The sequence below is a fragment of the Schistocerca americana genome, chromosome 2 (assembly GCF_021461395.2).
Source record: "Schistocerca americana isolate TAMUIC-IGC-003095 chromosome 2, iqSchAmer2.1, whole genome shotgun sequence".
Lineage (NCBI taxonomy): Eukaryota > Metazoa > Arthropoda > Insecta > Orthoptera > Acrididae > Schistocerca > Schistocerca americana.
The window spans coordinates 671,833,819-671,844,296 of NC_060120.1; the positions used below are offsets into that span (position 1 = coordinate 671,833,819).

Below are 10,478 nucleotides of genomic sequence, written 5' to 3' on the forward strand. Positions count from 1 at the left end.
GAGATATGCAAGCCACCATCATCTCAAAAAAGTTCTTGAAGAATGATTGCACGAGTGATGATGCACCTGTCTGTTCAGATAACACTGTTTGTGTGCTAGGTCATTCCACGTCAAGGGGACCAGGGGTCCCCACTTGACCATTCCAAATCTAATGAAATTTGGTATGAAGGTTCTATGTGGTCTTTGATAGTTGCATACCAAATTTCAGTCCAGTATCTTCAGTGGTTGAATTTTTATGGGTTTTAAAGAGAGGCTAATCATCTTCCGATCACATACAAAGATCAAATGTGCCAAGTTTGCTAGGCTTTTTTTAGAATTTCTAGAAAACATTTAGTCATTTGCTTTAATATACACAGACAACTTTTTATGCTGAATCACACCATGGCAAAAATCAGGGATTTAGCCACACATAAATATAGATATAAGCCTTGAAAGTGGCTAAAAATTTGTTGCGCTATTCTAAGAACCAAGGTTTGATTGACCACTGCTACTTTTCATATGAACTTAACAGGTTTTTTCTTACCTATGATGCCTATATATAGATCAAATTTAATTAACATTGGATGCCTATATGAAAAGATATCCATCTACAGAGATGGCCAAAATTTTATACATGCAAAATTTATGGTATTTTTGGGGGGCAATATCTCAACTGTGTCTTGTTCAAACCTTTGTTTCTTGCCACACCTGGAAAGAGCATGCTTTAAGCTTTCAAAGCTATATTGTTTAATTTCTGGTTCTTGCATTTTGATGAGTAAGAATACATTTCAAAAGTTATTATTTTAATGGTTTGAGATTATTGAAAAGTGAAGTATTCTGGTCATTGAGTCCCATAATTATTTTTTTATTCCAGTATATAAATCAGTTTAAACTTTAACACATGTCATAAAAAACAAGTATAATACAGAATACAGTAAATTTTCCAAACAAAAACACTAAGAAGTTAGTTCCATTTTTGGTTAAACAGTTCTACAATTTTGTCAAGAACAGATGTGGATAACTGTATTGTCTTCCTGATGATTATGTTGATGGTGTTCCTCAAGTTACGGAAATATGTTGCTCAGGAATCCAGCAGGTGTCTTTAGCAGTTGGGCAGTGGAAGGAACAAGCAGAACTGTATGGGTGCATAAAGCTGATGAGGACATCTTGTTGCTCATGTGAAACTTCACACACATTTCCAACCCACCAAAAATTGTCATACATACATGCAACATATAGTCCTGGTTGTCTTGAAATTGAGACTGCTGGAATTTCTTCATCTGCTTTGAAGGCATTAACTGTGAATGCCATAGCACCATTGAAAACTCTGCTTACTCTGAGCTGATTACAATAAATTGCCTTAAATTGACGATTTCCTCTGATTCCAGATATTGTATGTCCCATGGCAAACCTTGTTTCTCAATCAGGCTGAATTTTTTCAATTTCTTCTTTTGGTACATAAAAAAACTTTATGCCTGGAATACTACCATCACAGAATTTGAACAAATCATATGGAGTCAATATTTGTTTATCTAAGGGCCTGTGCAGACTAGCACAGGCTGCTAGTCATTTTGCTGTTCCCTCAGTGCCATCACAAGTCAACTTACCGTGGATTGTTCCAAAAAAATTCCATTTGGCAGTGATGGCAAAATCTTAATTTTTCAAGGAACTCCTCGACAGAATAGAAGATGTGACCCATGAGGAAACTCTTCATTTTTGATTTGAAAGTATGTGGATTACTGCTAAGATTTTTAAATTTGAACGGTAGCTTATTGAAAATGGATGCAGCAGTATACTGCACACCTTTCTGCACAAGAGTTAAGGAAGTCCAATCCAAATGCTTTTCAATTTCTGCCGAGTATTAACTGAGTGAAAGCTGCTTATTCTTGGGAATAAGCTAATATATTGAGAGGTCAATGTCAAAATACCCAGACTCGTGAACAGGGGTCGATAAGAGGTTCATGAACTTACACTACTTATTGCCCAAACCACCTGTTTCTGAGCCAAAAATATCCTTTTAGAATGGGAAGAGTTACCCAAAATATAATACCATACAACATAAGCAAATGAAAATAAGCAAAGTAGAGTAATTTCTGTGTCACACGGTCACTCACTTCAGATACCGTCCGAATATAAAAATGGCAGCATTAAGTCTTTGAACAAGATCCTGAACGTGGGCTTTCCACGACAGTTTACTATCTATCTGAACACCTAGAAATTTGAACTGTTCAGTTTCACTAATCATATGCCCATTCTGTGAAATTAAAACCTCAGGTTTTGTTGAATTGTGTGTTAGAACTGTAAAAACTGAGTCTTACTGTGATTTAGTGTCAGTTTATTTTCTACAAGCCGTGAAGTTAGGTCATGAACTGCACTATTTGAAACTGGTCCAGTGTTGCACACAACATCCTTTTATACCAAGATAGTGTCATCAGTAAATAGAAATATTTTAGAGTTACCCATAATACTAGAGGGCATATCATTTATATAAATAAGGGCCAGGAGTGGCCCCAACACTGATCCCCTGGAGCCTCCCTCCCCCCCCACCCAACCCCCCCCCCCCCCCCCCCACCTCATTTGACTGTACCCCACTCAGACCCCACATCACATCCATTCTTAACATTGTGAATAATGACCTTTTGCTGTCTGTTGCTAAAGTAAGAGGTGAACCAATTGTGAGCTACTCCCCGTATTCGGTGAGGGTCCAACTTCTGGAGCAATCAAACGCCTTAGTTAAATCAAAAATATGCCTAGCGTTCGAAACCTTTTGTTTAACCCATCCAGTACCTCACAGAGAAAAGATAATATAGCATTTTCAGCTGTTAAATGACTTCTAAAACCGAAATGTACATTTGGTAGCAAATCGTGTGATATAAAATGATCAATTATCCTTACATACACAGCCTTTTCAATAACTTTAGCAAACTCTGATGGCATAAAAATTCTATAAAATTGTCTACTTATGTTTTTCTCCCTTTTTATAAAGCGGCTTTGCTACTGAGTACTTTAATTATTCAGAAAACTGACAATTCTTAAAGGAAAAATTACAGATATGGCTAAGTTCAGGGCTAATGTGTGCAGCACAGCACTTTAATATTGTGCTAGGTGCTCCATCATATCCATGAGAGTCCTTAGTCTTCAGCAATTTAACTATTGACTCAATCTCCCCCTTGTCTGTATCACAAAGGAGTACTTCAGACATCAATCTCAGAAAGGCATTTGCCAAGAAACTTATGATTCTCTATAGAGACCAAATTTTTATTTAAATCACCAGCAATGCTCAGAAAATGATTGTTAAATACTGTACAGATATCTGGTTTATCAGTAACAGAAATATTTTTACTATGAACTGACTTTACATCGTCAACCTTGTGCTGCTGACGAGGCACTTCCTGCACAACTGACCATATGGTTTTAGTTTTATCCTGTGAATTAGCTATTCTATTTGCATACTACATGCTTCTTGCCTTCCTAATAACATTTTTGAGCACCTTACAATACTGTTTGTAACGGGCTATTGTAGCATGATTGTGACTACTCCTAACATTTTGATATAACTCCCACTTTGTTCTACATGATATCCTTATCCCACTAGTCAGCCACCCCAGCTACCTATTACTGCTAGTACCCTGTTTAGAACATTCTAAAGGAAAGCAACTCTCAAAAAGCATGAGAAATTATATTTATCATCTATCTTATCGGCACTATAAACGTTATGCTACTCTTGTTCCTTGACAAGGTTTAAAAAACTCTCTATTGCTTTCCTACAGTGCTTGTAATTATATGTGACACTTGTTTGAGTACAAAAGCCTTTTAGTGTTAAAATTCGTGCATCATGGTCTGAAAGGCCATTCACACTTTTACTAACAGAATGCCCATCTAGTAATGAAAAATGAATAAAAATATTGTCTATGGCTGTGCTACTGTTCCCCTGCACCCTAGTTGGAAAAAATGCAGTCTGCATCAGATCATATGAATTTAGGAGATCTACCAACATCCTTTTTCTTGCACCATCATATACAAAATTTATATTGAAGTAATCACATATAACTAATTTCTGGTACTTCGTACAAAGTGAATCAAGAACCCTCTCTAGCTTGAGCAGAAATGCTCTGAAGTCAGAGTTAAGGGACCTATAAACAACAAAAATTAGAAGTTTAGTTTCACTAAATTCTACTGCCCCTTCACAACATTCAAATATCTGTTCAATGCAGTGCCTGATTCGCCTATGGACTCAAATGGAAATACGCCTATGGACTCAAATGGAATACTGTTTTTTACGTACATAGCCACTCCTCCACCCTGCAAGGAACTCCTTGAAAAACAGCCAGCTAATCTGTATCCTGGTAAAGGAAGCCTCTGAATTGTCAAATTATTTAAGTTGTGCTGCAATATACCAATAATCTCAGAGTCAACATATATAAGCAGTTCACTAACTTTATCTCTAATACCTCTTATATTTCGATGAAATATGCTAACTGCTCCTCTGCTTGGAAACATCATGTCCTCTGAAGGGGAGCCCTTAGTTAGATGGACTCCCTTTAAGCAAGTGTACCTGTCAGCTGACTTCAATCTAAAAAAAGGGGCAGCTCCAACACTAACTACTTCACAAATTTTTCTATGAGTAAACCCACCACCATCCACTACACTGTCACATAAGCTTTGCCAGCCTCCCCTTCCCATATCTATTGAGGTGCAGGCCATGCCTAGTGAAAGCTGATCTACTGATTGATCCAACTGGCACCACTGAAATGTGATCCATGCCTCTGCTATCAGTGCCTTTTCCAGCCCCATGTTAATGCACCTAACAGCCGCATTAAGATGAGGCCGACCATGACGCTGAAACAGTTGCATGAAATTCACATTAGTGCCACCAGTTTGAGTAGCTATCTTTACCAGGTCAACACTTCATCATATTCCCCATCCCTATAAAGACTGTTCCTGCTCCACTCACTATCATTACCTGCTCCTCCTTCGTAAAATTGCTACATAACTCCCCTATGCTGTCAGTCACCTGAGCCAACCCTGCACTAGGCATCACAATGCTAGTGAACTGGTACTCATTTCCCCAGCACTTCTTGCAACTGCTTGCCCACACCTCTACTGTGTGAACTACCTAGCAGCAGAACTTTCTTCTTTCTGTTAGACTTTGCAACTGACCTAGGCCTCCTAACTGCTAAGGACTGCTGCACGTTCCCTACATCTACAGCTATATGAGGCTCCTCTCCACTCAACTCTGACAGGTTGGTCAAATCTGTTGCATACATGCAAAGTATAACTGTCTGAATACCTCCTCCTCCCAGCTGCCTTCTTTCCAACTCCCAGTTCCCATTCCTCACCACCCTCCACCCTCCTCAACCTATCTAGTTCCCCCTTTGTGCGTTGTAACTGCACCTGAATGGCACATATCTTATGCTCCTGCTCCTCTATCAACTTATTTCTATTGCAGATTCTGCATTACCAGGAGAGGATCTCGCTAGAATGCCCACTGGCTTCCCCACTGCATTCCCCCAATAAAAACACTTTGAACAAATCCCACACTGTAACCCACTACTAACAAATCTACGACAGAGCCCACACTTCTCACCCATGGTAAAATTTTAGTTACTGGAAAAAACTATATGTCTATGTTACCTAATTTCAGTTACACCAGTAAAACTATTTATAGAACTAACAATAGCAGTCTTGATATTCTCTGTCTACTAAGAAATCAACTACTTGTAGTGATACTACCGCACCACAGCTAATACCAATACCAATAAAACTTCACAAAATTATTAGCTAAAACCAAAAATTCAAGCGGCCACTGGAACACTCAATGAGGTTAAAACACTGAATGAAAATTTTACTAAAATATTTCACTAGAAACAACAAGAAATTTCAGCTGAAAACTAAAGCACGAAATTTACTAAACGACTTCAGTGCACAGAAAACTCTAAAAAACACAGCAAGCGAATGTTTCCAAAAGTTTATTAAATTGTTATTTCACTACAAACAGCATGAAACACTGCTGAAAACTATTAAATTTAATAACTGTATAACAGTGCACAAATAACTTCATCAGTACTTAGCTTTTTGACCACTAAAGCTGCAACTGCACACTGCAAAATGTAACCACACTACTGAGGCGCGAGGTTTGGACGAACGATGTAAGCACACTCACGAATAACAGACCACTTGAGTCAATAATACAGGAAGAAAGACTGGGATTAATGAAAATCCACTAGTAAGTTACTTTTACAGCAAATATTAACACAAATAAACTTTAAAATAAATAACTGAAGACTAAAACTTTATAAAATATTGACGAGCAATTTCAACAGCAGTCCAGCAAACATGATGTCACACCAGCGGATGTTACTGAAGCCAACATTAATTTGACATTTAGATGAATTGCACATACGCATACTGAATGTGATCCAGAAGCACCAACTGTCGTGCACTATTTTGGCCTGAGCTCACAAAATTTTTAGAAGCTCAGTTGATTTCCATATTGCTTACAATAAGCAATGAATATTTCTTTTAGGTTACAAAGGAACAGGCGTTTCCACTTGTGATGAATCTTTTCCCCATTTATTGTTACTGCAACACAATCTTTTTTGCTGAGACATAATCAAGAAAACATCATCATCTTCAAAAAAAGGGAGGACATTTTGTTTTACTTCATCATAGAGTGTTTTTCCTTTTTTGATTTGCAGGTGTTGCCAAAATCCCATCTTCCATCTTGTTTCCTAGCCTTCTTCACCATTCTTTACCTTTTTTTCCCGATAGTTGAGCTATTTGGGGCCAGGGTCAAAATTTGAACTTTTCTGCAATTTCTTGAAGTCTGAAGCTTAATCTTAAGTCCTTCAATTAAGCTGTCCATATCTTTACAGTACAGGTACTCTTTCATTTGCATTTGAGCAATATCTACTTGGCTTACACCAGCAGCTGTGGCAGTTACCTTAGTAATGCTGCCTTGGCTTTCAGAACTTTGTGCTTTATATATCCCATCGAATCTCTTTTGCTGATCCATTGAAGCTAATCCCTTTTACTGATCCATTGAAGATTTAATGGTGACTCTCCAAGTGATGATAATGAAGTATTAGCAGTAAAGCAAGCATCAACAACATCCATGTCTTCAGTGGATGGTGATTTTTGCTTATCGTGGTGCGATGTTTCTTTTTGGGCCACTTCATGTCTACATTTGGTGGAAATTTTCTGACCAGGTATGAAAACTTCATCAGTCAGTAACTTTAACCTATTAGACATTGCAATGGTTTCGTGCGTTAAAGGCTTCTTGATTACAAGTTTTTCTTTACCAAACAGGTTCTGCAGGAACTGAAATTTTGTAATCAACAAGGCATTATGGTATGAACAAATTTGGGCATCTTCAGACCTAAGTCGTAGAAGCTCCTTGTCTGCTTGTGACATCATTGGTTGACTTCTACCATAATAGAATGGTGATGACTTTTGACAATCAGCTCCATATGAGCCACCAAAATAGCAGGATGCAAGGGTCTTTTGGTTCATTTTATACAATAGTTTATGAACCTATAACAAGCAATTCTGAAAGTTCATGAATATCTTGGTTTGAAATATAGCAGATGTAGACTTGTTTTTAGTATATCAAAACATATTGTTTTAGTGCTTACCTTCAGCTACAACAATGATTACTGATTATTCACAGGTTCAGTACTGAACACTAAGATTGACACAGAAGACTGACAAGGTGAAACTGCCAATAATGAAAGCGGCAGTTGAGAGCGGTGATTCAGCAATGTATCACTGCTGTGAGGATAGAGCCTTAAAAAGCTATTGCTGCTCTATAATGCCAATGGAAACTGAGTGACAATGCACCAACATGCATTGTGAGGTTAAAAAGTTCTAAAGCAACATAACGTTCCATTATGATCTTCTAGATTCTATAATCTTAAGAGAGTTTTCTAAGGTTTTATTATATTTATGTTCTATACTGTAAAATAATGCAAAAACACTTCTTATTAGCATAGTTACATAAACCAAAGGTGAAGACACTACAATTACAATTTTTTTTTTATTTGCAGCTTCAAATTCTGTTAATTTTTTGTATTTCTCAATAATCCATTTTCCCTACTTTTGGTAGGTATTCTTACTCATCAACATACAAGATCCAGAAATTAAACAATATAGCTGTGAAAGCTTCAAGAATGCTCTTTCTAGCTGTGGCAAGAACATATAGGCATCATAGGTAGGAATAACCCTCTGAAATTTTGGTGTGATTGGTTCATATGAAAAGTAGCAGTGATTGGTCAAACCTTGGCTCTCAGAATAGCACACCGAATTTTTTTGCCACTTTAGAGGCTTTTACCTATATTTAGGTGGAGCTAAATCCCTAATTTTTGCCGTTGTGTGATTCAGCATAAAAAGTTGTCTATGTATATTAAAGCAAATGACCAAATGTTTTCTAGAAATTCTAAAAAAGCCTAGCAAACTTGACACATCTGCACCTTCGTATGTGATGCGAAGCTGAGTAGCCTCTCTTTAAAAGCCCCTAAAAATTCAACCACTGAAGATACTGGACTGAAATTTGATATATAACCATCAAAGACGATTTAGAACCTTCACACCAAATTTCATTAGATTTGGAGGTGGTCAAGGGGGGACACTTTTTGATATTGGTCCCTTTGACATGGAATGACCCAGCTGTCATTTTCAGAACCTTCTTTACATAGCTGCTGTATTTGGTGGTATCACATTGTTGTTGCACATTAAAGTGTTTTTATGCACTAACTTTAATTTTACATAGTTTATAAAATATTATTTTCCCATCAGTGCTGCAGAACTTCTCTCAAAAATCACATATTATTTTCCCGTCAGTGGCGAAGAACTTCTCTCAAAAATCAGGAACAAAACCTCATAACTTCATGCTGTACTTTACTTTTGGCATGTTGAAGCAGACAGAATTTATATTCAGACTGATTAATTGGATGACATATGCAATGTTTATTACCTCGTAAGCTGCTTTGTTGGCTTAGAGAGTGTTTTGTTGACACCCTGCAACAATGTCTTACATCAGCAAACTATTGTTTATGCTGCTTGTCTATTATAGTCTTCATAAATAAAGCTTTTTAACAATTGTTGTGTTCATTTCTAACAGCATCCACTGAAACATCGTCATGTGAGCAACATTTGCAACATCTACATCTACACATGCTCTCCGCAAGTCACCAAGTGGTGCATGGTAGAGGGTTCCTTTTACTGCTACCAAGCATTTCCTTTCCTGTTCTGCTTGCAAATAGAGCAAGGGAAAAAAGACAGTCTGTATGTGCCCATAAGAGCCCCAGTCTCTCTGATCTTATCTTCGTGGTCCTTACTCGAAATGCGCATTGGTGACGGGAGGATCTTTCTGGAATCAGTCTCAAATGCCAGTGTTCCAAATTTCCTCAATAGCACTCCCTGAAAGAATACTGCCTTCCCTCCAGTGATTCCCATTTGAGTTCCCAAAGCATCTCCATAACACTTGCGTGTTGTTTGAACATTCGAGTAACAAATCTACCAGCCCACCTGTGAATTGCTTCAATGTCTTCCTTTAATCTGACCTGGTGTGGATTATAAACACTTGAACAGTACTCAATGATGGGTCACACTAGCGTCTTATATGCAGTGTCCTTTACAGATGAAGCACACTTTCCTAAATCTCTCACACTAAACTGAAGTTCACCATTCATCTTCCCCACCACAGTCCTTACATGTTTATTCCATTTCATATTGTTTTGCAACGTTGCAGCCAGGTATTTAATCAGCATGACTCTCAAGCAGTACACTACTAATACTGTATTCGAACATTATGGGTTTGTTTGTCCTACTCATATGCATTAACTTACCTTTAGGGCATCACACCAGCTTGAAATTTTGTCTCAGTCGTCTTGTATCCTCCTTTAGTTACTCAACTTTGACACTTACGCATACACCACAGCAGCATCAGCAAAAAGCTGCAGATTGCTGCTCATCTGTCTGACTTAAGATAAGATAAGATAATAAATCACCAATGGTATCTGTTCTTTCTGACATGTCCCGAACTCTTACGGGAATCGGCAACACGCCGTGAGTAATGAATATAATGGGAGGGGGCACTATGAATGTAGTGTGGGACAATACGTTGAGAATGTGGGTTTCGCGGGAGGCGCGCCAGAGATAAATCCCTGCAGTCGCACTATCCTCTGTGTCCTCGATGGCTCAGATGGATAGAGCGTCTGCCTTGTAAGCAGGAGATCCCGGATTCGAGTCCCAGTCGAGGCACACATTTTCCTCTGTCCCCGTTGATGTGTGTCAACTCCTGTAAGCAGCTAAGGGTGTTCATTTCATTGTAATTTCATTCTAATGAGCTGATTGGCCACCGATGGTATCTGTTCTTTCGGAAATGTCCGAAAGAACAGATACCATCTTAGTAAATATATGGTTAAGGCTCACCAGCCACTTGACCATCTTCTTCTGCTTCTGTGCGAATGCACAAACAGTGCCCAAACTCTTACGGGAAT

General features: G+C 38.1%; 1 non-coding gene across 1 annotated transcript; it reads left to right on the forward strand.

Moving 5' to 3' along the window:
- Positions 1-10,165: 10,165 nt before the first annotated feature.
- Trnat-ugu lies at positions 10,166-10,239 on the forward strand. The gene has a single exon. It is a non-coding gene; the product is annotated as a tRNA-Thr (tRNA).
- The last annotated feature ends 239 nt before the right edge of the window (positions 10,240-10,478 follow it).